At 39.9% G+C, this 25,474-nt stretch overlaps 1 long non-coding RNA gene across 3 annotated transcripts in view; it reads left to right on the top strand.

The window, feature by feature from the left end:
• Positions 1–23,610, top strand: part of LOC127350410 (uncharacterized) — a 171,732-nt gene extending 148,122 nt beyond the window's left edge. For all 3 annotated transcript variants that reach the window (XR_007880558.1, XR_007880559.1, XR_007880557.1), the window contains 3 exons: positions 8,932–9,004; positions 19,819–19,904; positions 22,257–23,610. This is a non-coding gene — a long non-coding RNA (uncharacterized LOC127350410). The remainder of the gene's footprint in view (positions 1–8,931; positions 9,005–19,818; positions 19,905–22,256) is intronic.
• Positions 23,611–25,474: the final 1,864 nt, after the last annotated feature.

Here is a 25,474-nt window from a genome sequence, read left to right as displayed (position 1 = left end):
CAGCCAAAAGGACACAATGTGCTTTGAATAAAAGTGTATATACATATATACTGTTGGAAGAGAGGGAAAATGTAACAAAAAAAAAATCTAGAAACAAACAAACAAAACAGCCTCAGTGTGGCTGTGGATGATGGGAGGGGAAGTCTGTACTGGGAGCAGTGGCCTAATAAGGCTAAATACCAGACTGTGAATAATCTCCCAGTAAACTGTCTACTCATGAAAAACACAGAGATGCAAAAGCAGCAACTCTCGCTTTCTGCCTGGCTGCCCTCCCTCTGCCCCCCCCCCTCTCTCTTTACCGGGGGTGTGTGTGTGTGTGTGTGTGTGTGTGTGTGTGTGTGTGTGTGTGTGTGTGTCTCTCTCTCTCTCTCTCCCTGTCCACACCGTTCTCTGTCCCTCTCTTCTTTCTTTACTTTCGCTCCTACTCTCCTCCTCCTCCTCCTCGCTCCTCGTCTCGTCTCAGTAAGTAGGATAAGGCTTGGAGAGCTCTGTCGTCGTGGTAACTGCCAGAAGTATTCAGTTTGAAGTTTGAGGAGGTCAGTTTGCGGGTCAGAGTAACACACACACACACACACACACACACACACACACACACACCCACAGGACCTGAGAGAGAGTAGGGGTGTTGAGGGGACCCCCATATGGGCCTGGGCCCTTATACATGAGGGGATGAAGAGGGGGAATAGATGTTTTTGGAGGGCCAAGGGCCACTGCAAAGCTCTGCATCTAAAGCAGTTGTGGTACCAAAACTTTTTCAATTTCTCAGACTGAAATTAAGCTGATTATGAGTGATGTCTGAGTCTGAATTACTCTTTGTTGTAATTAGATTTTGTGCAGTTCAGTTGCTTATGTTCATTTCCATTCCTTTAGTATCAGAGATTTAAACCTCAGGGTCTGGTGCTTAATTTCTATATTCAAGAGCATCCTTAAGAAACTAAAAGTGAAGTATCTGAATCAATACCACAATGTAAAATACTCTACTGCAACCTCAAGTAAGTTGGTTGTATTTTCTTGAATGTTTATGTTACATTTAATTGGATTTGACTTTTAATAACGCACTGTAAAATTACTTTACAAGTTACAAGGTACAAGTATTACCTGTCTGCAAGCTGGCAAATAAATGTTAAATGGTATTATATGGTGTTATATTTGCCTCTCAAATGTATAGTAGAAGTATAATGTAGTGCAAAATGGAAACATTCGATTACAAGTACCTCAAATTTGGGCATGATGAAATGAACACAAAGAGTTTAAGCTGGAGAATTCAGATACTTCCGGCTGTGAGCGGACAGTTCAAACCATCCAAAGTGAGAACAGTTGTGTTTTCAGGAATTATATGACACAGAAGCCGGAACAGGACCAGCACTGTACAGACATCCCAAAACAGAAAAACATTATTTCTGGCCCAGCCAAAGTCCAACGGTCACCAAACTTTTTGTGCTGTTGTCAATGAAACTTTGTTGTTGCTTTGACTGCGGGCCAAACTCTCTCCATGCACATAAACTGCTCTGGCTGCGTGCACACTCACATGGACACCTTGAACACTCCGGGCATTAGGAAGTAGTTTTACCCCATCAGTCCCAGACAACTGCTGCACTGATAGCAAACACAGAAGTCCTCCACTGCCACCACACTGCCGCTGCAGGTGGAGTCCCCTCATTCTCACATACTGTAAAACAATGACTGGGTAGGCAGGTTGTAAAACTAAACTCCTGTCTGTGAAACAACCGGTTACCAGAACCTTCCTCTGCGCTACAAGAACAACAGTATTAGAAAGATTTTGTAGAGTTTTCTGTGGGGTGGATCAATGCAGTTTCTACTCTTCTGGCACCACTGCTCTCATATTAATTATTTGTGTTTAAAGGCAAGTAAGCCTACATTGATGCCATTTCAGCTCTAGCGACAGGAGAGGGATGCTGGGGTTATCATGGGGAGCAGTTTACAGCACAGATGAATCGAACGTGTTGATGAAAAATATTTAGTACAAAGTTTCTTTCTTTTCTCAACTTCCTCTCTCTCAAAGTTTTTTTTTTCTCTGTGTCTCCCTGTCTCTATCCTGGGTGGTTTCTGATGTAAATGTTTTCAGTCAGTTGGCGGCTGAGTCTCAGCAGGTGGTCCACCAAATCCACTGTAACCCCCGGCAACCCCTGTCCAGCCAATCCAAACGCTGGCCTGCCCGCCACTCCGCTTAGTTAGCCCTGACAGGACCCTCTGTGTGTGTGTGTATGTGGGAGTGTGTGTGTGTGTGTGTGTGTGTGTGTGTGTGTGTGTGTGTGTGTGTGTGTGTTTGTGTGTGTGTGTGTGTGTGTGTGTGTGTGTGTGTGTGTGTGCATGTGTGTGTGTGTGAGAGAGAGAGAGAGAGAGAGAGAGAGAGAGAAGCAGCTGAGAAGCAGTATTCAGAGGACAGGGCGTGTTCTTGGAGTGGTCATTAAAAGTTTATTAAAAAGTCTTCAACCGTTGGGAAAATGGGTTTGAGTATCAGTGGACATGGAAACAATTGTGAAAACTGTGTGTGTGTGTGTGTGTGTGTGTGTGTGTGTGTGTGTGTGTGTGTGTGTGTGTGTGTGTGTGTGTGCTTGAGCTCACTACTACAGAAACATAATAACTTTCTCACCTCCGTGATGAAATTCCTAACTTTTCACTTCCATCCATCCAGAATTTTCTAAAAAACTCTCTCTCTCTCTCTCTCTCTCTCTCTCTCTCTCTCTCTCTCTCTGTAACCTATTGCTCTGTCTAGCTGCTGAATGCAAGAATTTCACGCTCATTGTTTGCATGTTGCTGAGAGGCATTCTGGGAAATGTAGTATGTCAGTTCCTGAAGCACAGGTGCTCCAAAAAAGTCTATTGCTCCTACAAAATAATAACATAGCTGTTTGCTAAAGATGATAAATCATGTATGTATGTTTTGCAGCCCTACTTGTCTACATAGTTGCACAAATCTTTTATTTTTATTTTCTTTACATCCTTTGGGATTTCATCCTCAATGAAGAAGTTTGTTTTAAGCCTGAGGTCATTCCAGGCTATCAAAAATACATTTAAAAGATTTTATTGTAAAGTTATATACATTTGAAAATTGTAATATGTTAGGATTCTTAAAAGTCACATGAAGCGCTGTCTATTTCAAATGACCAGGAAATAGTCTTTAGCCTGATTAGCCTTACCAATATAACTAATGATCTGTTTTGTTAAATTAAAATAGTGAAGATAGTGAAATTATTGGGAGAAACAAAACAGCTCTGTAAGTTAAGGAGGGTGATCATTAGAGTCAAGTTGATTAATAACACTCATGTTTACTTTTAACTAAATGTATTCTTCTTTGTGCCGCAGAATCATTTAGAGCAAAGTGTCAGATGAATCCCTTAAACTTAAGGTGCTAAATACAGGTTCAATATATTATCTTTTGTGTAGCTTTCCGTGTAAGGACAGTCATGTACAAATAAAAGAAAAGCACCATAAGGGAAAATGTGTTCACACAAAATAGTGACAGCACATTAAATTTAATTTAGGTTAGTAGCTATCGATTGAAAAATGTTTTAAAGCTGTTTTGGTATAATTTTTGACATCTGGACATCAGAGGAAAGAGCAGAGAGATGCAAATGTATAACCCTGATGCAATACTTTTACATTGAATTCTATGAATCAGCTTATAATGTATTTCACCTACAAGCCAGCATCTCATAATAAGCTGTATGTTTCTGTTAAATTATTATTTCACATTATTATTGACTATTCTTTCACCTCATCACTACTTCAAATACGGTCCCCTCCAATAATATCCGTACAGAGCTCAGTGTGTACGTCACCTCCATTTTTTCAAACCTTTTTCTGCGTAGATGCCCTTCCTCGCTCTTTTTTTCCCTTGTGTGAGTGATGTGGTAACGATGATGGCGATCACCTGAAGACTTTTTTTTTTTCTCTGTGTGCATGTGTGTGTGAGCAAGGGAGGCAGTGGATGGATGGTGTAAATGTCTGAGCTATCATCAGCTTTGATTGGCTTTGAGTGGCTCTGAGTGCTGGGTCCGTCCCAACCGCTTTCCCGGGTCCTCAGGAGCAGTGGGTTGTGTGTTTGTGTATGTGTGCATTTTGCTATGCCTTTTGTGTATCTCTATGTCTTTGTGTGTGTCTCTGGATTTCTGTGTGCGGATATGTGTCTGTTTGACCATATTAAGTCCCTGTATGCCCTGAAAACTACAAAACCATAGAAGGGCATCAGTGAGGCTGAGTGGTTTTAGAGACTGCAATTCAACTAAAGGATGCAGGTTGAAACTGTGTCACCAAGCAACTGCCTGAAGTGTCCTTGAGCAAGACACTGAAACCCTATATAAAAAAACATTCCCACACGAGGATCATGCGGTGTTGTAACTCCAGTTCATTAATATTTGTGCATATAAACATATGGATTGCACATTCATTTCTGTCAAAAAACAATCATCTATCAAAGGCTCTGCGGCAGCTTCAAACTCTGAGCTGAAAGTAAAACTATTTCCTGCAAGTGCTGTTGCTGGCAGACTGAACGTGCAACAGTTAAAAGGATGACCAAGACCTTGTTTCACTGTACATACCAAACAAATGCCACCAATAAACAATTCAGTTGAAAAAAACAACTGCCCACTTCCTCTAGGCCTGAGAGGAAGTACCGTCGGCCCGATCAGCCGACTCCTCCCGCCCTTTGCTGAGCTCCATACATACCAAAGACAGCACTGGAGGGAAGAGAAAGGCTCCCGTTAATGTTTAACTAGGCTATGCAAAGACAGAGTCAGATAGTTGAGCTTATGAGCAAATAGGCTGTGTGTGTGTGGGACAACAATCAGTTTAATGGCTGACATGTATGGAAGTACTGCAGCTCTGGAGAGGCAGTGAAATACTAAGACAATCTCAATGTATTTAACTATTCTGTTTAGCCTGTAGATGTTGCCATGTTTGTAGTATACAGGTGATGAAATGCTGCATCAGTGGGAACAATTGTGCTTTGTTGTATTATCAGAGTTCAACATTATAACTATACATATATGAAGATCTTTTTCTCAACTAACTCAGTTAAAAAAACTGACATGAAATCTCAATTGTAATTAATTGAGCTTCTAGTTGTTAATGTTGATAAGACAAGGCGTCAGTGGGTCATAAAACTTTATCAACAGGTGGAATGTCATATGTCTTTTTAAAAACATACATTTGTCATTTGAAGTTCATATAGTGTGCCAAATATAGCTTCAAATCTGATGATCACACCGCCTCCCCTGTCAGGTGTGTGTGTGTGTTTGAGAGTGCAGTACATCCATATGTGCATACATGGATGTCTGCACGTGTGTTAAAAAGAGAAAGAGTTTCTTTTTTTTTGGCCAGTTGGCATTACTTGTACCATGTGTGTTAGTGTGTGTGTGTGTGTGTGTGTGTGTGTGTGTGTGTGTGTGTGTGTGTGTGTGTGTGTGTGTGTGTGTGTGTGTGTTGGTGTTTTGTATAGAAAGTGCTGTGTGCAGTAGAACAGGGGATTTAGTGCCATCAGCACAGTGATGTCAGCACACAGAGACAAACAAAGCCAGAATCCAAACCCTCTCCCAACTACCCACAATCCCCCTGGACACTGTGGGGGGCCCTGCCTGGGGCCCGCTGCCGTTAACACACACACACCCATGTTAACACAAGCTCACACACACAAATACACAGAAATTAACACACATGAACCTGTGTTCAAAAGGTCGATAAACACATGCAGTGCATACATACAAACATATATACATACATACATAGGTACTGTACATATATTCAGTACATGTAGTATAGGCGGTGTAACACTCAAACACACTTACACTGTATATGCATACGTGTGCTCAATTACGCATACCCGTCCACTCGTAGGTATAATAGTATCAGTTGCACCCGGTACATACACACGGTGGCTATATAGTGTGGTAGAAATACATTGTATAAATAGATATCATCAATCTTTCCTCGTATATATTTACACTGGACTTAATCAGGGTTATTTGGTTTAGACATCATGTTCCATTCTGGAAAGTAAACTGTAAAGTTCCTTCTGGAAATGTAACCAAATGCAAAGTAAATGACTGTTTAAGAAAGTATAACCTAAAAGTATTTTTTGGCAAGTAAAACCAGCTGTAAAATAAGTATATTATATAAAGTAAAGTCAAATGAACTAACTATAAAGTACCTTTTAAGGAAGGTAAAACTCACAGTTTAAACCCAGTGTTCAGTTCTGTTTTTGGAAAGTAAAACTGAAGTCATTCAGACATTCAGCCAGTTCCTACAGTCTTCAAAAGTGCAACCATTTGTTCGACACGTCACTGTGTCTCTGTATCAACTCTGTAACAGCAGTGAGTGAGCAGTCAAATCAGAAACACACCTCTGTTTGCTTTGGCCTGGCCCTCTGCCATGCTGCACCAGCCTCAGACACATGCCTTGCAAATGGGGAATGACATTACTGTTATTGTATTCGTGGTGGGGTTCATATGAATATACTGTGCCCGTATTGAGGCAGACAATATAATATAGATATGATAATTTGTTTAAAGAAAATAGCACAGGCCGTTTGATGGAAATGCTAATCTTAAGGGCCAGGGAAGTTGATATTACCCATTAACTCAGGGATGCTGAAAACTAATAAAAAACTAAATATCAGCAGCTTCAATTTAAAAATATCCATATTAGATTTGCTTGCACTGTTAGCACTGTTTTCTACAGGTATTCAATTACCATCCTCCCCACTGCCACTACTGTTAGGCTAAGTTAGCTATGTAACCGTACCCTATACATTTTCTAGTCCAGTGGCTTGGCAGTAATAGTACCTTGCTGTACCCATTAAGTTACATGGCAATTCAACCCCTAATCCTCACTGGCTAGTTATATAGGCTACTATATCTGTACCTCTTTACAGCTATGCGTTATACACCATTTTAACACCGCTTTTTTTGTGTTTGATCTTGCCATACATACCCTATATAGACTATATAACAAAACGTTAGTATTAAATTAAAAACTCTGTTGCACTTAATTTATATCCAATGCCTACATTTAGTGCCAATGCATAAAGTAGTTTACCATTAGAAAAGAAATGGAGAGTGTAGGAGGAGCTTGTGGAGGGGTCTTACTTTCACATGGGAGACTGTTTGTTTTATGACACCAGCAACTCTTATTGTTATTATTCAAATGATTTTGAACATATGTATGATCTTTACCTAAATTTAACCAAGTTATAATGATGACCATACTGTAGTTGCAATGCACACATATCGTAAAAGTCGTTTGTGAAAGTGTTGGCACCGGCCAGGTTTACATCCAAATGTAGCACAAAATTTAACTGAATTTCCAGAAAATTTGAAAAACAAAATGCACATAATATGTGACTATTAAGAGCCGGGCATATCAAGATAAACAACTGGTGGCGCTAATTCTCCAGTCAGATGTTACTAAACTATTGAAAAAGAAGAGGGCACAACAAGATGACGGAATTAAAAGAGTGCTTTTTTCCATCGCTGATTTTTAAAACTTTTAAAAAAAATTTTTTGAAATTGTCCACTATCAAGGTTCTTACTAGTAAGGGTACAGCTTTAATGTTTGACACTTTTAATGCCATATGACATACAGGCATATTAATTACATAATTATGATTTCAACAGCACAAATAATGAAAAAAAGTGTATTTTATTTGTGTATTTAAATAATAAGATCTCTCAAGCCTCTGCAATTAAAGACAACTTCAAAAACTCAGAGAACTGTTATTTTCATAATGTTTATGACTTTTGGATTGCTTAATTGCAATAAAAATAGTGTGGTGTGTGAAAAAAATATAAGAGTCGGCACTCATTGTCTTAAGAAATGTAAAACAGCTTCAGGTTGGAAAGAAGTCTCAAATCGCACCATGTCAGCTGGATGGTGTGACTATCTGAAAGAACTGTAAGTCTTTCTGTTTTAATGCTGCTATCTCCTTGTCGAACTGTTACACAACAATTAGCAACTGTTGCTGTTTGTCTCTGCTCTTTAAATGCCCTTCTGTCCAAAACAGTAGGGGACAGGCTGGGACTGATAGAGTGTGTGTATGTGTGTGTTTGTTTGTGTTGCTTTTTTTGGGCAGAGGGATTGGGGGTAACTGGGAATACTGGACCCAAACAGGTCCTCATTGTGCTGCAGGAGGAAGAGCCGGGTAGTGCTGCACCCTATTCAGCCAAGTTTTAAGAGGGGTGGGTGGGGGGTACTGTATCCCACACACACACACACACACACACGTATGTATGCATGTGGGGGTAACAATAGCTTCCTTTGACCCGTATAATGAGGGAGTTCTTCATATTCAAATGGCTGCTAGTAGATTTGCTGCTACATTAGTTTTAGCCAGCTTCACATCAGTTCAACACAACACCAAAGAGTCAGCTGTAACTTTCTGCAACTAAACTTTATTGCAGTGCATGAGGGGATGAAAGTCAGCAAGTTACTAGCCTGAATGGTACTTGTTGCCTGGTAACACAACTTTGTATCAGGAAGCAGTGGGAACTGTTGTGGGTGTGCAAGGATTTCGCTGTGAACTATGACCTTTTAGTCTCAGCAGCTTTTCACCAAGGCTGAGTGTTTTATAAATCTGCCTGCTTGAATTCAACCAGATCGCTGGTACTTAATACACTGAAAAGATAAGTTTGTGGTCATTTTTGTACTGTTTTTGTATAATACTGATCACCTATCAAACAAGTCTGTGCCTTTTGCGTTTGGCCATCACTGCTCATGCTGCTTCTACCCTGATAAATACTGCAAACAAGGCAGATAAATATAACGCAGAATTTCATTTAAGCATGAGGAGGATTTCCCTGCGAACAGCCCACAACCCGCTGCTGTTAAGAATCAGCAACAAAACCAATTACACTGCAAAAAAGTGCCACTGATCATCACTCGTTGTTAATTATTTCATTTTGTTTTGTTGTTTCAGTGACGTAACAGGAGAGTGAAGACACGATCAAGAGACCAGGACAATGCATGAGCCGGATGGCAAATGGGAACTGGTAGGTTTAGGGAACACACCCAAAGACACACACACACCCACACACACACACAGTGAGTCCCATAGAGAGACACAGCAATGCCCTGGAGGGTGCCAGTCATGCCCAGCTTCCGCTGCGCTCCAAATTGAGCGTGGCACAGAGTGTATGAAGTCAGCCGTCTGGAAGAGAGCCAAGCATTGTTCCTCCAAGCAGCTGGATGGTAATTACTAGAAAGGAAGAGAGAGAGAGAGAGAGGGGGGGGGAGCCCTGCCACCTCACTACTGTTGCTTCTGCTTCCTCTACTGGTGCATGTATCATATAGGGAACGGATATTGGAAGATGAAAATATGGCTTCAGTCAGTAATTGTCATAATAGAAGTTGAAACCATACAAAAAGACCTACACATAAATAAATATCATGGGATATTGTGCAGGAAGGGTTATTTATGACTTAAATAACATAAAGCACTAGCAATCAAGCAACTCTCTTTATTTACAGTATATAACACATTTATCTTCAGGAGAGATTCAATTTGGGTCATAAAAATAATATTAAGATAATAATATATTTAGACAGTTACAAATAACTAAAGCAATCAGATGTGGTGTGACAAAAATAAAAAAAACTTACTAGCTTTCAACTGCATTGCAGCTTCCTCTTCCATTGTAGTTTGTGAGTTGTCATGGAGATACACTGTAGCCCAGGTGTCATCGCATGACCCAAGTACATGTCTGAGCTTTCTCCATGACAACTGAGCAACGTCGCTGTAGGAGACTGTGACATGTGGCTGAAAGACCCTGAAAAGGCTGGTAAATGAGTTAAGATGGTTTAACCCTTGTTGTTAAAGTACGGTTTCCAAGGTCAAGACATTTGGCTATCAAATATAAAGGGAAACGGTCTAGAGTGGTTAATACAGCCAGTAAAATAATAGAAAAACTACAGATGCAACTGCCAAGCGCAGTCCAAAGTGCAGTTAAACTGTTAAATTACTTAATACATAGTCAATCATACAGGCCCACTCCCTTACCTCAACCCCTCGCTGAATCTACACGTTTGTCTTACGTTTATTGAATTTGGTACTTTTTGTAATAGGACTATTGAACTCTATTTGAATTGCCTATGAACTCCAAACTCACCCAATTATCTGTTTTTCACTATTGTCTCATTTGTAATTCATGTTGATTGTGGTGAAGCCAAAGACAGTTTCTAAACTAACCTAAGACTGAATTTTCATGCTTAATCAGCTTAAGTTTAAATTACAATCACAACTAATCTAATCCAATGTTCAAGAAGAAAAAAAAAGACATTTTATAAGCAGTTACTGAGATTTATAAACAATTTTAAAGTTCTGAAACTAACCAGAAAGCAGAGATCTGAAGCGTGATGTGATGAAAATTGCCTCTGACAGCGGCATTTTGAATTCGCTGTGGGCCTACAGTGGACATTGCAATCGCCTAAACAACACCCACAATGTCAAAAAAGATGTTTTCCTAATGTTTGTCGCCCACCATTACAGACTGAAATATAGTGGATTTCAAAAAAGCCTTTATATATATTTTACATAAAGAGCCCCATCCTCAACCTACACCACCTGAACTCTGTGTGGGTTCAATCTCCCGCTTTCCCCTTTCATACATGCCTCAGTGTTTTCTGCAGTTCTGAGCATGTGTGTTGTGTACATTTATCTGATTTAAAGAGAGAGATAAAGCAGGATGTATGATGCTGGAGGAAGATAGAAGAAGAGGGACAGAGAGGGTGGAGAGAGAGCTTTGCAACTGTCCAGCCCCGAGGAATGTGTCAACTTGCTGTCAAATATGTGCTGCTTTGTCATGAGACCGCAGAGCACTGGAAACACGTAAAGTTGCCTTTTTCACACCTTCGACTCCTCCTGCCCTCCTTCCTCCACCTCCTCCCCTCCTCCCCTCTCTTCCCTGCACTCACACACACAGCGGCAGCAGTAGCCAGGCCAGTGCTAGTGCAGCTGTGACCAGAACAATAGCATTCCTCAGGTTTTAAACGCCTGGCACTTAGATTCCTAACAGTCAAATTCCTGGCGGGGAGAAGCTGGGGGTTGCTATAGGACGCCGGGAGCTGTGAGACGCCTTGTAAGGAGACGTACAGCTGTAAAGTGCTGTGTGATTTGTGTTTTTTATGAGAAGGATGGATGAGTTCATGGGGACGGGGGAAGTTCTGTTGTTCCACCTCACGTCCTCTTTTCCTTAGATGTGACATTTTCAACACCCCAGTTTTAGCAGTTTAGGTCGAGAGGCATCCTGCTGCTTTGTCGGGGCACCGTGTGTCGATAGAGGCACCTGTTAAGTTAACATTTGTGCCTTGTAATGCGTTTTTGGCACATGTGGTGCTGAAAACTACACAGATGTGTTGAAAACGGCACATTAGTTTTAAGAGTGTTGAATTAGATGTTAACAAAGGAAACAAGGATATGTTGTGTATATATGACAGTTTCCACTTTGCATTTTCTCCCAATATAATGTATCTTAGATCTTATTTTCTATTGTCTTCAACCTAGACATAACCAAACATATAGTACAATTTGCACCTAAAGAGTTCAGAAACTCCCCTATTTCCCATTTTCCTTTTTCTTTGTTCCTTACATACAACATTTGACATCTATCAAGAAAGTCACTAGTCCCTCATTTGTCCTCCTCTCTGCTAATTTAAACTTCAAAACAGTGCTCGTAAGATGGTCTTACTGACAATTAATGGATGGTTTCCTAGCAAGAAGGCCTTTATTTTGAAATCCAGTGCTTAGGTGCCTTTTAACGTTAGTCAGAGAAAATGAAAAGCCCAAATGCTGTGCTTTTCACATCATGTGTGCCTCCTCTGGTGGCTTCACTTCACACAGCACTGAGCTGCCCAACTATCAGCCCATCTGAAATAACCCCAAAAATAATGATTCTCTCATTAACCACGCCTGTTTCACAATTTAAATATAAATGAATCTAATTTAGAAAACCTAGGCCACGATGAAGGAGACTCATTTAGAGCCAATCTAAAATTAATGAGGGCATCTGGAGAGAGAGAGAGAGTGGAGAGGGGCCCTGCGTGGCTTAACAGATACCAGAGTTAACAAGCTACTGTACTTTAAACACTGGAAAATCCCCATTAATTTTAAAGTTAACGCACTACTGTACTCTGAATGGTGGAAAAGGGGCTTTCATGTTAGTTCAAACGCATTACAGCGACATCTTCAGACTGACTCTTGGCCTCTGTCAAACCTACTTTGTGTTGTCGTAAGCCAGCATTTATCAGACTCATACAGAATTATCATTTTTGGACGTTTTTTTTAGCACAATGGCACATGAATATGTTTGTGTATGTGTGCAGGATTTAAGAATCCTTTATGTTGTCAGATTGACTGCCACAGTTAAAAATCAATGCCCTGTGTCGAATTACCTACAGAGGTAGCAATAGTAGAAGATGGAAGTTCCCTATAATATATTCTGCTTCAGTTAAACCAAGAACTAGTCTTGCAATAGCAATGCAGCCAGCATGCAAATAAGTTGGGCTTTTGTCATGTACATATGACAGAAGAGTGACCTGAATGATCAAAGTTACTAATTTGCATGCTTTCCAATGATCTTTAAAGGAAAAGCTATACATTTCGACAAAATAAAAGTAAGAATTTGCACTGCACTTTTGCATATAAATTGGCTTTGATGTTGTTCTCTTAAAACAACGCATTTTCACCAACATGCAGCTTGTAACGTCCTTTCCCTCAGCAGCCGTTCGAGTGACCCCAGCAGATGCCAGCCAGCTCCCACAGTGACTGTTTGGTTTTGCAGGTTTAATTCCCGATGGGTTTGGGTCCAGAGTGATTAGGCTGAGCCCTAAAGGCCAGCGGGCTTGTCAGGTGTCTCCACACATTAACGTTGTTCTGCTCACACCCTGAGCCGACAGCACAGTGAGGCAGAGGGGGAAAGAGAAACACTGATCTGGCGTGGTGGGAGGCACAGAAGGATGGAGAGAAACTTGTATTGTTCATTTATCAAATAAGGTTTCAAACGAAATTTTCTTTGAGTTTTCATTAGATTAGATGTGTTGTCAGACATTTAGAAGGGGCCTTCAAATCAGTGTTGTTTAAAAGGTTAAATCACTATTGACAGTGTTGTGTCTTGTTTCTTTTGTCTTTGAGGAAACATGGCTGGTGACTCATTCTGAATTAGGGGCTTATTTAAACAAGGAAGCTGCATTTTGATTGTATCTTGGATCCTAATTTAAAGTATCTCATTTTGAAATAGGACATTAAAGTTGGGACAAAAGTCTTGAAAGTTGTTCAAATGCTTGCACACAATCCAGAATAGTAGTCTTCTAAATAAATAAAGTCTAGCCTCGGGGATTCAGACCAGTTTCTCAGAAAACTGGATTTTTAATGTTGTACATTTTGAAAGCTGCGATGTTGCTGGTTTTATTATTATTTTCTGTTGTGGTAATATTGGTTTGAATTGTTATAAATCATTAAAACTACATCTTCCAGAATGTAAAAGAAAAAGACTTGAAAATAAAAAAATGCTTGAGAGTGGAAACATTTTAGCCTAATTGTCAGGGGAAAATGTTGAAATAGGTGGAAGTTTACATATGAACATTTGTGGGGCTTTTTTCCTTTCCTGATGACTTTTAGTTTTGGTTCCTTTGGTTCAGTAAAAGCAACAGACTGATGGATGCTACCTCAACATTTTCTTTAGCCTTTAACCCTAAAACTAGCTGAGTGACACCACAGCCGACTCTTCCCTGCTGGATTCAAATAAACTTGTATTGTGTCTGTGCACAAACAACTTCCTGCATGCAGACGTGCAGCTTGTTAACGGGGGCGGGCAACCCAAAAAAAAAAAAACTCTTCCTGCTTCTGACCTCCAACCCCATCCTACCCCACCCACACCCGCCGCTTACACAGCATGGTGCAGCTATTGGGGGGCGGGGGTTGAGCTTTCGTGTGTGTGTGTGTGTGTGTGTGGTGTGTGTGTGTAGGCAGAGGAGGTGATGTTAGGTTTTCAAGAAGGGGGGGAAACTTGTGTCCTGGTCTGAGAGGGAGTTGAGGAATAAAGTGGAGGTGGAGGAAGGAGGGGAGATGAGGAGACCTGCTGAGAGGGCAGCCTATATACACTCCTCCTCCTTCCTGCTATACCTCTCCCTCCATCCCTCGCCTCTTTCACCCTCCTCCCCCTCTGTCTCCATCCGTGGGGGTAAAGTACATTACATGCTTGCTAATCAAACCTCCATTACAAGTTTGGAGGGAATGAAGCAAGAGACTCAAGTCTTCCTCTTTTTTTCTTCTTTCTGCTAACTTCAGTGTGTCTCCTTCGCATTCGTCCTGCTCGTTCATCTTCACCACAACACTCTTCACTCTTCAATAGTGTGCAACATGAGAAAGTATTGCTCCAACCACTGGAGATATACGAGTGACATGGTAACATGTACTTGAATTTCCCTCGGGATAAATAAAGTATCTATCTATCTATCTATCTATCTATCTATCTATCTATCTATCTATCTATCTATCTATCTATCTATCTATCTATCTATCTATCTATCTATCTATCTATCTATCTATCTATCTGTGTAACACCAGAATTATTTAATAAACAAAAACAAATGACCATTAATATCCTGAATAATAAAAATACATGACACCAGAATCCTTTTTTGTATGACTTTGATCACAACTGAAGATTGCAAATGATGTATTTACACCCTCAGTTATTGCAGAAGCTTATACAACAAGTTTGACAGTTGCATCGATTCTCATAAAAGTTTGAACAACTTGATAGATTCATGGAAAGGATACACTGTATTTCAGAGATTTCATTACTAGCTGTTGGTAAAAAACAAATTGTGTTGATTGGCCCTCAAAGTCAGAATTCCAAATAGTAAATGTGTCTCTTACTAATGTTTGTTGAGTCTTCTCCCGCTTATGTGATTTCATGTCAAAATGGACATGTCAAGTATTTAAACGCTACTTTAAAATGTTTAGAACCATCATGGACCCATTGGACACATATTGTAATTTGCAGGTTGTCATAAAATTTGCTCAGAGATATATTGTGAATAAGATGCAAGATATTTTGGTTTTTGAGTGTCATAAGAGGAAAGCTTAAATGGTTTTTGAAAAGGGAAGAGTTTGAGCTATGGGGAGCATGACTGACTAAAATGAAAGTTTGGCATGGTCTCCAAAATCACTAGAACTGGATAACCATAGTGGATAACCATACCAAAACTGGCAGCATAATCATATATCAGCTGAGTTTTAGTACCAAATTATTGTAGTCAAACATGCACATGGAGTGACTTTGATTCTTGTCTAGTTTTATACTCGATCCTCAAGCCACTATGAGCTAAACTAACAGAAGCTCATATGGTATACTGGGCTGATTTGAATGAGCTACAAAAGCCTTTTTTAGAGCTTTGTGGTCTGCTAACCATACAGGGGATCAGGTCTGCACAATACCTACAGTGACACATACTGGATCTACTGTACACAGTATCTGGACTTTCATATTGAAATCGATACACAGATGAATACAAAAGACATAGCAGATACAGTCTTACAGGGGTAATTAGCCATGCACTGAATCAAAGCTCAATTACCATTTTAAGTGCATGAGCAGTCCTGGCATAAACAGGCTGCTTTTGAAATACTACTTTTTGTTATGTTTTGTAAACATTTAGAGGCAGTCATATGAGAGTAGCAAGTCCATCATTTTATCAGTTGTTGTAATGCACAAGATACAGGTTGAATTGTAGATGTACTGCTAATATTTTCATTGGCACTATTTTTTCTGTGTGAATTTAAATGTAAATTTTCACAACACTTCCTGTCCAGTGAAGACAGTATTAGACAATTGTATTATTTACCAATAAAAAAGGGGAAAAGAGGAGGTTTAACTGTTACTCAATACCAATAAAAATACCTTTGTACCCACCTCTCCTCCTCCTCTGATGGTAATTGGTTTTAGTGAACACCTGTATGAGTGTAGATTGTTCAGGGGATTATGGTCAGGAAAGCCTTGAGTCACCACTAATTATAATTTCTCTCTCCCTCTTACTTACACAAACACACACACACACACACACACACACACACACACACACACACACACACACACACACACACACACACACTCCCTGCACCAAACTCATGAGATTTAACAGATATTTTAAGGTCATAGCAGTTTTGTCAACTTCAGCCAGTGGAAATCCTTCATAGTAGTAGTTTACGGTGCAGGTAGTTATTATTCTTGGATCATGTTGCTCCACCTTGGGTTTCCAGTGCATGTTTCACATTAAAGCAATATGTATTTTCAAGCATTTTATTTTATTTTTTAGGCCTTGCTCAGAGGCCTCTGACTTAACTATAAATCTTAAAGCAGGAAAGTGATACATTGTATTCCCTTACATTGTCCTAACTGGTGTAGTTACTTGAGGTGGAATTGCTGATCAAAGAAATTACCTGTGACTTGACATAATCTTCTATAGCGTGATACATGATGGACAGTAGAAGTAAAAAATAAGTGAAGAAATTGTCCTTCTCAAGTAGTCTCTAAAATCTCTCTGTTGAGGTGGAAATTGCGATAAACACAAGTAACAACCTCATTATGTGCTGTGACATAAATATGGGTCAGTAAGTTGATGAACCTGGTGACCTGGAGCTAAAGTTGTTGGATGGGAGAAGAGGATTCATGATGGATAAACAGCTTGTGATAACTCAGGTGAAGGAAGAAATTAGCTAAAGGAAGGGAAGGAGAAAGAGAGAGAGAGAGAAAGAAAGAGATGTTCTCGGTCCCACACTGAAATTTGAGATAGGAGTGTAGCTGTTGACTGAAGAGAGAGAGAGGGTGTGTGCGTGTGTGTGTGTGTGTGTGTGTGTTTAGATGAGCGATGAACAGACAACGCTTGTCCTCAAGTCAAAGAGCTCCAGTGGCTAAAACCCCGTCGGCACCAAGACACACACACACACACACACACACACACACGGACAGGTGATACATCATGTATGTGAGAAGGAGGAGGGGGGAACCCGCGAGGGAAAGAGTAAAAAGAAGGGATGGACAGATGAGAAGGAGGTGAAGCGGAGGAGGAGTGGTAGGGGAACAGCAGAGTGAGGGGGCACCCAGCGGGTGACAGAGGGGAGCAATAAAGAGCAACGGACAGTTCACTTAGTCCAGCTTATTCATGGATTTAACTAACAGTGAAATGGAATAAATTCTCAAACCTTCAGCTTTTCTTCACCTTCCATTATTTCTATAAAGATCAGCTGTCAAACAAACAGTGTGTCATGTACAGTGATGTTGTTTCCTTTGACTTTCTGTTTCTGTTGTTGTCAGAGAAAACATTTTTAACTTCCATTTTATTGTGGGGGGACATTTGTCTTGCAGCTACACTTAATGCTCACAGACTTTACAAAACCTAATAAAACACATAAGACATACACTAATAAATATGTAAAACCTTAGCTAAAACCCAACACACAAGCTGGCATAAAACAATGAACATCAGTGACAGTGTAACAATATCGTCATTGTCATCTGCCAATTTTATATGGCAGACGACTCATCATCAGTTGACTCATCCTAAGCATGTAAAATCTTGGTGGCATGAGAGACAAAAGAATTTCTCAACCTGTTAGACCCGGTCTCTGGTAATCTCCATCCCGAGGGGAGAAGCTCAAACTCTCTATACGGAGGATGAGGACACTCTAAAATGATTTGATTAAATTACCCTCAAATCACCTTCTTGCCCTCAATACACTTGTTTATTCCATACTCACAGATTACTTAATGTGTTTGCTGCAGTTAAAAACCCATGCTCTTAAAATACATACTGTCATGTCCTAGAAATAACTATAACAATTCAAAAGAGAATCTTTAAAATGAAAATATCTCAGACTGATTATTTATATTAATAAATAACATTTGGGTGAATGTTGATCAACTGTTAAATAGATCATGGTATTTGATATTGATTTCAAGGTCCAGTCATTTAGGAGGATCTATTGGCAGAAATATATGGATAATTATGTTTTCAATAGTGTCACCTGAATGCTTGAAATGTATATATTCATGTACAGAATATATAACAATGTACAAAAAGCCATCCATCATCATCAATCATTATCACTGGTTATTTCAAAGCAGTTAATGGTGGAGGATAACTATAGATAAATATTATAATATGCTAGCCAAGCATACATGTGCTGCCCAAAATGTCAAAAAGAAGCAACTTTTACTTTTGAGAATGGCAGTGCCCAGCAATCCTACAACCTAGTGTTTTCACTACATGCTGTTTGAGTTTTAAATTTTACATGAGAAAATTTTAATATTCCAACCCAGCAACTTTTCGACAACATAAAACGGATAAAAATTTGAGCAAACATCTAGCACAAGGATCATTTGTGTAATGGAAGATGCTCGATTTAGGCAAAAACTGGTGCAGTTTCATCTAAAAATCATGGCCAGTATAGCTTTAAGTCTTGGGGTGGCGAGATGAGAGGGGGGAGGAACGGAGTGATGGACAGCTAGAGGGAGGGAAAGAGAGAAGGGGGGATGGAGGGAGGTGTATAGTGCGGCAGAAACTTCCCATGCTGGCCTCCCAGTGTGGCTACGTAATGAGGGCAAGGGACACAGAGACACACATACACACACACACACACACACACACTCACAGACACACACTCGGGGCTGAGCATGGCCCCACGGCTGATTAGCGGCACACAAAGGCCCCAAACAGAAGTAGCAGAGGACACACAATGGGAGCAGGGCCTCAAGGCGTGGTTTACTTCTGCCCTGAGGGAGGGGGCGAGAGAGGCTGAGAGACAGTGAGAGACAGGGAGAGAGAGAGAGGGTCCCACTGAGCTGGATGGGCAACCGAAGGGTGGGGGGTGGTGGGGGGTAGGAGGGGGGAGAAGAGGGTTTCTCTGGGGTTAGAAAAGTGACAGAAGCAGAGAGGAGTTTTGTTTTTGTCCTGATAAAGACATGCTGGGTTTCTACTGGGTTCTATTTGCAGTGACTGCAGCATCAGGAAACCGGATGAATGGGTCACCGTCACGGCTGCTTGTTCACTGTCCCATCCAGGGTCCCATCCACCTGTTCTGACACACACGATAAATTTAGAAACCTCAGACCTCAGACGTTAAAGTATGTATTGAAAACGTTTGCATTCTTAGTTAAGTTAAGAAATTTGGTGAACTAACAGAGGGAATACGCAGTTAAGGCAGATGGAGATTTGGAGAAACAATGTTGTGATACTTTGTTGCCTCAACATTTTATGTCAGGAAGTGTAGGAAATATTACTCACAGCTATTATTATTAAATTCCCTTAGAATTGGCACAACATTTGAATGAAAACATGATTCATACTGTATCAGTTATTCATTTAAAGCAGCAACAAGGAACTTTCATTTTTTCTTGATTCTGGCTTAAATCTAAGTTGATTTAAACTTGATTTAAAGCCCTTTTTAAACAAAAAAACCATCAATGTTGCTGGGGTTATGCCAGGGATTGGTGTAGGTGGTTTAAGCCTTTAAAATGTTAAATATAAAATAATTTAGCATCAAAGAATAAATGCACAAATCACGCTATGAGTAAAACTTTTGATAAATGCAAGAAATTAAAGATGATGAACATCTTGAGTGTGCAAGAGTGCCGCCCAACACCCGTCATTTTTCAAATGATAATTGTTTGAGTTATTGCTACCACAGTACATGTTGAGAGCTTTAAAATCATCCCAGCGGCTCTTTACATAGATTACTATCTACATATTTCTACAGAGAATGAATATTATATGGCAACGACTAATGAACACGGCCTTCTTTTCACAGAGGAGCAGCGGCTGCTGTAATCTCCACTGTTCAATTAGCTGCACTGACCGGGACGCCACCTACACTTCATTAACAGGGAGGGGAAGGTATGGAATTAACCTCATTCTCTCTGCCTGTCTCTGTGTCTTTCCTGTTCTTTATCTCTATGTATCTCTTTTTTCTTCTTTCCCGAACAAATATCTTAGCAGCAGAAAAGTGAAACTATTCCAAATGAGTTTTTCGGTATCAGTTCTAACATGATTTCCTCTTATTTTACCTTTAAAATGGAAGCTTCTGGAGTATTTACGAAGAGAAACAGAGAGAAAGTGGGGGGATGGAAGGGGGATAAATCCACAAAGACAATTTAGCTTTTCTGCCTCTTTTCCTGTTTTTCTAATTACTTAATGCTATTTAAATACACCAGAGCTCACACACTCTCACTCTCTCTCTCTCTCTCTCTCCCTCTCTCTCTCACACACACACACACACACACACACACACACACACACACACACACACACACACACACACACATTAATGGTCCTCAGCATTGGAGAGGCTCCTGAAATAAGTCACGCAGTAATTGTATTTGATAAATCATAAAGGGAGCCCATCAGAGGAAAGCTAGCTGTAATAAAATGATAAAATAGACAATTATGAAAAAAATCCCTGGCCTTTAATTTCCTAAACACACTCTGGAGAGAGGCCGTTTAAGCCGGAGCGATTTGATGAGATGCTCAACACGTTATTTTCCTCCACTCTGACACTTTGAATTACACCACAGGCCTCTAAAATGGTGGTCACATTAACAGAACACCAGAGATCCCCACTCACTGCTGCTTCTCGTCTCCTCGGCCCAGTGATTTTGTTTCATATGACATTTGTCCAACAGTGAACTCCTCTTTTGTAGTAATAATACACTGTGTTTTTAGTTGATACATCGAATGTCCACTTGGATGGATAGCATGGAGGGTAGACAAATTAATGAAAACATTTAATGGAAAATGCTTTGAATCCAGTTTGAGAACTTTTTATGTTTTGAGTTTGGTTTCTTTGTTCGAGTTATTTCCACCGAAGCTCCTCGACTTTGGATCCAAATGATTTGGCTTTATTAGTAGTCTCACGTTGCTTTGACACCTCAAATATTAAAGTAGGATAATGCTCATTAACAACCTCCTTTGAGTCACCTTTGTGACTATGTAGAGAAACTCTGATTTAAACAATGGTTCAACACAACTTAGGTGTCACTTTTTTCATCTAATCTTGGTAAGAAAGCACATAAGCATGTGTGCTGGCCAATTGTACGGCAAATGTCATGCTACAGCCAGCAGCTGGTTAGCTTAGCTTAGCATAAAGACTGAAAACAGAAAGAAATGACTAGCTTGGCTCTCATCAGAGGTAACAAAAGCTGCCTTTAGCCGCATCTCCAAAGCTCACATCATGTTTGTTTAATCAATACAAATGCTCATGAAGTTAATCTCCACTTAAAAAACATTGTTGCTTCATTAGAACAAAGTGGCTTATGGGAAATTAAAAAAATATTTATGAAAATGACAGTGAATTATCACAGTTACACATACAGTCAATAAACCTGATGTCTCAACCATTCAAATATTATAAAGCTGCCAAACGACCTTCCAGAAAATTCACTTCCCATCCAGTTGGGTATCATGATGATACAAACTTCACTAAGAAGGCTCACAGCAACAAACTCGCTATTGTCACAAGATCACATTAGCTCTTTGAGGCACAGATTTCTTTCACGGTTGTATAAAAATCACATTCCTCACCGACTCTTGTGGCTGAGACGGCCGTGACGGCGTGAGATCTGCACCACAAAGGGTTAAAAAATCAGATCTCTTGGTTCCTGGTGTAAATGCAGCCAGACTCTCTCTCTGTGTGTAGTGTAGGTGCTGCTGTGTAAAATAACATGGAAAAGGTGATTTTCCACTATAGTGAGGTTTCCACACTGTGTTTGCCCGAGGCAGCAGCAGAGACATGATTGAATTTTGTATGTGTGTGTGTGTGTGTGTGTGTGTGTGTGTGTTGGAGAGAGAGAGTGTGTGTGTGTGTGTGTGTGTGTGTGTGTGAGGACATTGGTTTGACTTGACTAAAACAGACACCTCACCCCTTTGCTGTATCTACATCGGTTTGTAGGGTTTCTCTGTTTTTGGTTGAATCAAGAATTCGTTATGTGCCCATGCGCTAAACAAAATGCATTTGACATTCTCACAAATTCATGTTTTTTTAAAGAGAAAATGTTGAAAGAAACATCACTTTCTTCCTGTTATTCCTCAAAAGTAGACTTCCTTGAGATGTGAGGTTTTCATATTGCAGCAGTCTGATTACAATAAGAGAGAGAAAAAGGGAAGACAGAGTTATTACATTTACCCAAGTCCTGTCTGTCCTGTCTTTCTCTCAACAGCTCACACTAACATCGTGTCTCTGTCTCCCTGTAGGTGATGCTGATAGTGTAACATCAAGCCAGTTGGAGTACAAGAGATGGGGAGTAAATGAGAGCTTGCTGTCAGTACTGTGAGCCATTTCCAGGTGAAGCAAACTGAATTAAAGTGAATCAACCTGAAGTGGAATGACCTGAACTGAACTGAAACGAAAGCTTCAGTTGGACAGGACACACATCGCTATGAGGTTTTGGGGGGAAATGTTGAGGCAGAGAAATACCTTGAAGTAATACGGAGGAAAACCGTCTGTTATTTGTGCATGTTGTTTTTTGGGGGGTTTCCTTGCTATACTTCCTTTGCTTTGTTTTCAATATATGGATGTTTATTTACCATTACATTATGTTTTATGACATGAATTAAGCCTACATTCTCCATGACCATGACACTGTACAATAATCGCTTTCTCTTGTGTGCATATTGTCTTTGATTGTCATACCCACAGTGCAACATGTGCATTTGAAATCTACAGTTAACTCCATTTAGGGAGTTCATTATGGAATGAAAATCTCTTGTAACTTTTGTGTATTATGATGGTTCTCACTAAATTTCACACTTTGCTACATCTGAACATGCAAGTTTGTTCCTTATAAGTTCTGAAATTGTATTTATATCACAAGCATTTGAACATTTAGCAACTATGATGGATATTTTTATACTAACAATGTATCAAATGACAATGTAAAAAACTATTTGACAGTATGGAAGCTTGTTGTGATCAACCTACAAGGAATTATAACCTGAATCTGCAGCTTCCTTGCTACTGCGTTTCGGTTCACTCTCGCTGCTCTCATAACATTGTTTTTGATAACAGCTGCAAAGAAGCTCTAAAAACCCACTGGACACTATCTAATCAACACCAAACGGTTAGTGAATATAGCTGGGGAACAGAGACGAGCAGCTAAAGAGCCTATATCAGGAGTTGGTAGAGACCAAAAACAGAGTTAATATTGGACTTGCATCAACCAGGTGGCCAGAAAAACAACATCAAATTAATGATAATGTTGCTCCTAAAATGCTTGATGTGTAAATAATTAATTGTTTGCTAACAGTTTTGACATATCATCATCTTTAAGGTTGATATGGCGATGGTGTGTTCACAGTTGTTTCCATTCCCCCCAAGTGGCAAAACAATAAATCAGTTATTGCAGGTTAAAATAAATAGTTACAGATATGTTAGCCTTTGTAACACAGTGGGTTTTCTCTTTCTCAGGCTAAAACATGTCTCTGGGGCCTTCTGTCCATATTTGAGGACTAATGTGTATATTTACTACAGCACTGGATAGCAAAAATAACGCACCTTGTCAGTTTGTATACATTTTATTAAGATGAAATAAACTAAGGCCTTATGGGAGTTCTGACAGCAATTGTCTTTTATTTCTATACATCTGGAATTTGAAAAATGTATAGCAAAGTATACGTTTGGGTTCATCTTCAGCTTTTTTCCTTGGCTACGCTGTTGTGTATTGACACACAAAATCTCTGCACACACACACACATACGCAAACACAGCGAGAACAGTAGCCGCTGGCTATCTGCAGCAGTGAGTGTAAATGATCGCATATCTGCAGTCATAACTCACAACCATACAGGCTACTGATGGAAGCTGACACTGTGTGTCTGTGTGTGTCTGTGTGTGTGTGTGTGTGAGTGAGAGAGAGAGAGAGAGAGAGAGAGAGAGAGAGAGAGAGTCATTTTAGACTCTTCATGTCGCTTCCCTTCTGTCTCTTCTCGTCTTCCTCCTCCTCATCCTCGATGCCTCGGGTGATGAAACTGACTCTGTTACATCAGACCCACACCCCCCAGCCCGCCTTTTTCCTCCACCCATCTACACAAACACACACACACACTTGTTTGCTCACACTCTAGAACCACATTAGTGTGTTTAACCTTATTGATTAGGTCTTGTCTCTTGAAATAAATCAGGGTGATCCATCACTGATAGCTCTGTTTACGGGGCGGGGATGAGTTGATATTGATGGATGACAGATTAATGAGTAAGCATGGTGGAGTGAAGAGCATGGACACACACATAGTTTTCTTTTCAAATTTTAGTAAATGAATATTGTAAAATATAAATTTAACATCTTAAAATTAAATTAGTATAATGTGCATAAGACAGATTGCTTGTACTTGTGTGTTTGTGGCTATTCAGATTTATTATTAAAATTAGTAACAAAGCACATCATTTCATCAGAAACAATCATTTCAGTAAAAACAAGATCTCAGTCATATCGTTGCCCAAAAGTCTTGTTCATCAATCACTCCAGCACTGAATACACACTTCACACAAAAATTATAGTTTGCTTTACTTATTGTGTAGATAGTCTTGTAAACGGTGAAATGGTGGGACTATACTTTAATTTAATTTAGATATTAAAAGCCCTCCCCGGCACTGTATAATTGTATGTGACAATGATCTATTTTCTTCACAATTAATATCTTGCTGAGTCATTTTGTTGATGATGATAAATGTAGAATACTGTAGTAACATATAAATAAAATTCTGTTCTCTAACTGTGTACATGCTTCTGACTGAAGAAGAAATAACTGAAAGTACTGTGCACAGCTTCAGTTCACACCAACAAACAGGAGGAATAATCAGGTTACAGAAGGTGATTCTATACACACTGTAAGTCTATTGATCCATGTGCACTGTAAGTTTGTATGCACAAATGGGGGATGGTCATTAAAGAGGGGAGGTATCTACATGTACTGAAGCAGCAGTTTGGTATTAAAAACTGGAGGCTTTCCTCTCTTAAACAAGCTCATTCTTATTTCCAGGACGTCAAGTACCGGCATTTTGTCACACCCCTCACATACATACGTAACAAGAACCCTTCAGCGTCAGTTTGAGACGCACCTGACTCCAATGTAATCCGCCTGTGTCAGGTGATGTAGTGTAAAGAGAGACAATGTCCACATAAGGAGCTGGTTGGGGTGGATGGATTTGTCAAACAAACACAGGATTTTCACCTTTCAGACTGGGATTTGTGTCCTGTGTGAAACAGAAAGCCGCAGTATTGGCAAGCTGCGTCACCTAACATACTTATTTGAACCAAAATCATAATCTTTTCTAAAACCTTACCAAACTAATATCGTTTCACAATGTTAACCACGTGTTAAAAAGCAGAGGGGCGTTATAAAGCAGCAACTGAAACTGTTTCAACAAAAAAATTATAACCTTCATGAAGGTAGGGTTTATTACAGAGCTGCAT

The sequence above is a fragment of the Dicentrarchus labrax genome, unplaced genomic scaffold (genome assembly GCF_905237075.1).
Source record: "Dicentrarchus labrax unplaced genomic scaffold, dlabrax2021, whole genome shotgun sequence".
In the NCBI taxonomy this organism is placed as follows: domain Eukaryota; kingdom Metazoa; phylum Chordata; class Actinopteri; family Moronidae; genus Dicentrarchus; species Dicentrarchus labrax.
This window is presented reverse-complemented; position numbering and strand designations above follow the sequence as displayed.